This window comes from Pteropus medius, unplaced genomic scaffold (assembly GCF_902729225.1).
Source record: "Pteropus medius unplaced genomic scaffold, Ma_sr-lr_union100, whole genome shotgun sequence".
Classification (NCBI taxonomy): Eukaryota; Metazoa; Chordata; class Mammalia; order Chiroptera; family Pteropodidae; genus Pteropus; species Pteropus medius.
Window position 1 is genome coordinate 22,178,530 of NW_024351730.1, and position 5,142 is coordinate 22,183,671.

Consider the following 5,142-nt stretch of genomic DNA (forward strand, 5'->3'; position numbering starts at 1 on the left):
GTACCACCACACCATGACCACCATGGTTCTTTGCAGAGAACAGATGTGCTGGGATTTCTTAACACTGTGGGATCTGAAGGTATGGGTGGTATGAACATCTGGGGCTCTAAATAACTGACCTCCCCCAACACAAATATAAATATTTTGCAATTACTTAGGCATCATTAACACATTCATTTTGCTTGGATGTAGTTAAGTGGTGCCTTTTTCCCCACATATTTTATTATATCTATAAATTTTCACACACACAAAAAAAGGAACTATATCTTAGCACAAGTAATCCTATTTCACCATTATTTAGATCTAAAAATGACACATGCCCAGTGGGCCTAGAGCAATCTAGTGAAGGGCCACATTATAGGAAAGGACAGTAGTATGCCCTGTGAGCAAGTAAGAAATCTAAATCTATAAGCCAGAATCAGTACTCTTAAAATATGCTGCTAAACTTAATTCTGATATTGTATACATATCTTCCATATATTAAAACATTTTAAAGTATATATTTCTTTAAACTGTTATAATTATTTAAAAGTTTTATGAAAAATAGTAGGGTTTTAGGGCAGTGGAACTATTCTGTAGGGCATTATAATAAAGGATACATGTCTTTATACATTTGTCCAAACCCATAGAATGTACAACACCAAGAGTGAGCCCGAATGCAATCTATCGATTTTGGGTGATAATGATGTGCCAGTGTAGGTTCACAGATTGTAACAGATTGTGCCATATTGGTGCGGAATGTTGACAGTAGGAAAGGCTGTCAATTTTTAAGGGCAGGTGGTATTTCTATTAAAAAAATGTTTTATGGAGAGGAAAATAAATGGCTTAGATGACAGAGGCTCCGTTCATCCCTCTGGCGACCAAATCAAAGTTGTGACAAAAACAAGAAGCAAACAGCAAGGAAAAATTGCCTGGGGTCTAGATGAACAAGACATACAACTAGGGAGAAATCCAAGAAATCACCCCACAGCAGCAGAAGGTAGGACGGGGCGAGGACACGGGGCTGCCCCGTCTCCAGCAGCTGAGTGAGACAGAGCCTGTGGGAGGGCAGTGGCAGACGCCTCTTAAAGGGGCTGCGTCCGTGAGCAGATTTTTGTGGTGATGGACCTGCTCATTCTGAGCACTAGTGCCTATTCAGCTGCGCACAGGGGGCACCAGGGACTTATAGGAAGACATTGTCAGAATGAGGGCCAAGAGGAGACTCGCTCTATACATAAGTGCTGGTGGTATTCATTGTTTCTTGTTGAGCCCTCCCCACTCCCAGTGTGCGGACACAAGGCCATAGCCAAGACATCATCAAACTGGATAACAGAGGTCACTCACCCAGAGGATTCCCAACTCGCGGCCCTACCCAAGCAACATCCAGGTGTATCTTCAGTGAGTCAGGTGCTCCTTGATGAGCAGCGCATAGACTCACACTGGAGGCAGTTGGCCTCAGTCAAGGCAACTATAAGCACAGCATCTGTGGATTGCTTGCTGAATCTTAACAAGTGGCCCTGGAGAGGCAGAGGCTTGGGTTAAACTTGGCCTGCAGCTGATCCCCTCTCAGGATGTGCCACTGGACACCTACTTCACAAATCCACACTAATAAGACCGGGAGATTTAGGAGCTTTGCTTAGTACATAGAAACAGACATGGAAGGCAGCCAAAATGGGAAGGCAAAGAAAAAGAAACCATCTGAGAGAACAGAACAGAGATCCAGAAATAATAGAGTCAAGTAGTCTAACAGATGCAGAGTTCAAAACACTGGTTATAAAGATGCTCAATGAACTTTTGGGAAGTGTAGATAAACTCAGTGAAAGCGTTAACAAAGAGATAAAAAACATAAAAATGGAAATGAAATTATAAAAGGGAACCAGTCTGAAATAAAGAACATATTATCTGAAATGAAAGGTATATTAAATGGAATAAACAAAGGAATAAACAAAATGAATAAAGAAGAGGATCAAATGACCTACATAGAAGATGGGAAAGCCAAAGACACTCAATCAGAATGGCAAGAAAAAAAGATGCCAAGACTATAAAAATAATTTAAGGAGCATATGGGACACTATTAAAGGTCAAAATATCCATCTCATTGGTGTACCTGAAGGAAACAAGATGTTGAACAGCTATCTGAAGAAATAATGATGGAAAACTTTCCTAACCTGGTGAAGGAAATAGACATAAACCCTCGGGATGCTCAGAGAGTTCCAAAAACCAGGGATCCAAAGAGGCCCACACAAAGATACATTATAATTAAAATGCCAAAGGTTAAATACAAATAAAGAATCTTAAAAGCAGCAAGAAAAAGTTACCTACAAGGGAACACCCATAAGACTGGCAGCTGATTTCTCGAAAGAAACTATGCAGGACAGAAGGGCTTGGCACAAAATATTCAACAGGATGAAGATCCAGGATCTACAACCAAGAATATTTTATCCACTAAAGCTATCATTTAGAATTGAAGGACAGATAAAGAACTTCCCAGACAAAATAAGCTAAAGGAATTTATCACCACCAAGCCAGTATTACAAGAAATGTTGGAGGGACTTCTTTAAGAAGAAAAAACATGTATCAAAAACAGTAATAAAGAATGATAACAACTACATTCCTATCAATAAGTACCTCAAATGGAAAAGAATTAAGTGCTCCAACTAAATGAGTAAATGAATGGAAAGGAAAACAAGACCCCTACATGTTGCCTATAAGAGACTCACTTCAGATTAAAAGACACACACGGTCTAAAAGGAAGGGTATGGAAAAAGATATCGCTCTGATGAACCTAAAACATATTTAAGTCAGATAGAGAGATAAACACTATATGATTTCACTTATATGCGGAATCTAAGGAATAAAAAAGAACAAACTAATCAAAAACGGACTCACAAATATAGTGGACAATTTGGTGATGGACAGAGGGGAGGGGGCTTGGGGGAGCTGGGAGAATAGGGTGAAGGGTTAAAGAAGTACAAATTAGTAGCTGATGGATGGTCACGAGCATGGCATACGGAATGCATTTAGCATTAATATATTGGCTAGGTAGAGGGTCAGGGAAAGGAGGGAGCAATTGAGGAGATCATTTTATAAACTATATAAATGTCTAACCAATGTACTGTATACTTGAAACTAATTAAAATTTTAAAAAGTTTTATATATGAATATTCTTTCATTTAACATTAAATCAGTCTATGGCCATGCTACCCTGAACAAGCCCAATCCCATTTGATCTTGGAAGCTAAGCAGGGTTGGGCCTGGTTAGTACTTGGATGGGAGACCACCTAGGAAGACCAAGTGCTGTAGGTGTAAAAAATAAAAAATAAAGGATTGTAAGCTGACAACGTCCTTGCAATCTGTGAGATCAACCAAGTGTTGCCTCACCTAAAAAAAGGAAAAAAAAAAACAACATTAAATCATGTGAAATAAATAAATAATATGGTATGCCTTCTCTATGCTCTGTCATTATTCTTTAGATGGCTAACGGATCATTTTGTGGCATACTGTGACTGCTTCCAACATCTCTACAACATTTGCCAAATCAGTTTCTGAATGTCTTTTTTTAAGAGTATTGTATCCTTTTCTTACACAATTCCTACACTTACACCTCTCCTTCTCATTGCATGCAACTTTATCTGTATTTATATTTGCTTTGCCTATCAATCAGAGATTAAATCAGCTTTTCTAAAACCTGCCTTTATTTTTAGCAATATTTTGAGTCTGTATGAAAAAAGAACTTATAGAATTAAATAACACTGGTCCCCTTCTCTCCAATATTCTCACACTAATCACTGCTTGATCAATTCTACAAGTTCCTGTCAGAGATACTATTTTAAAGAGCCCATATCACTGATTTCCTGGTTGAAAATCTTGGCTAGCTCCCACGTTCACATTGGCACTCCACGAACATCTTTCTCAATCTGCCTGCACTTACCTTTTCTCTTTGCCATTTATTTATCCAAGAGATCATGGCACCTTCTCATTTGCATCTATCACCCTGCCATTGCTTTCCTCCTTCTACTTTCTCCTTTTCAAACTGGAAAAAAAATGTTTATACATCCTTGCACGTCAACTTATCATCCTTAACCTCCCAAGATAAATCAATCAACACAATCCCTCTTCTAGTGTATATTACTAGCATAAACCTTGTTTATTGTAATATACTGTAGTTAGTCATACAGTTGTCTTTCCACTGGACAGTAAGAAACTTGGGGCTCACTGACCCGACTTCTACCTGAGTGGCTGGCACTCAGTAGGTGTCCTGCAAGGTCCAAGATTGTTTGGTGTATGCATTCATATAATCAATACCCATGAGTAGTTCACCTGACCAAAGAGAGGAGCCAGAATTCTCTAATCTCATCCAAAGGTTTATTTCTGTCTGGTTGGTCAGTCTACATACATTTCATTGTATTATAGTCTTTCGATGGATATAGTATTACCTTTCTCTCCTCATCAATTAAGTTTAGAATAGCAAATTTCCCTCCTGATTTATGAAAATAGTGATGTAAATTTGAGTAACAATCATTCACAAAGATTGATCTATCTATTTAGTCACTCAAACATATTTTGTAACTCATATGTAGAACAACTAAAGTTCTTCTTTGTACCCATGGGTTTTATCTGGGAGATAGAAAACAAAACTATTTATATCAAGCTCACAAGGAGAGTACAAAATGTCTCTGAAAATTCAAAATCTTATGAAAATTTTGACATCAGCCAGATCTCTCACGAGTTCCATAAGAATCATCCCTTGCAGCACTCACTAAATAACTCTTTCCTCTAGCAATCTAAACCAGAACCAGACTAATGGGTTTTAGGAAAGAATAGTTTCATTGAATGCGAAACTATGATGACCTACTGTTGAATGTTACCTACCACTGCTGCCACCACCACTGCTCACCCTCCATTCATCCACTTCTATCTCACACATACACACACATACACACACATGCACATGCACAAATGTCCTCACAACTGCCCTACCGAGCAAGACTGCTGTCAGAGGCACATATAGATATATATTACTCTAATAGTAGTCTTCCATCTTTACTTACATAGTACAGAAACCAGGTTAAATGGTGTCAGACCAGTACTAAAAATTTTCCCGAGTTATGGAAACCCTAGTTTCCAGGAACCATGTGGAAAAGACATCAGATTGAAACATAT

General features: G+C 38.4%; 1 pseudogene; it reads left to right on the forward strand.

Moving 5' to 3' along the window:
• Positions 1 to 3,166: 3,166 nt before the first annotated feature.
• On the forward strand, positions 3,167 to 3,285 carry LOC120588673 (uncharacterized; annotated as a pseudogene).
• Positions 3,286 to 5,142: the final 1,857 nt, after the last annotated feature.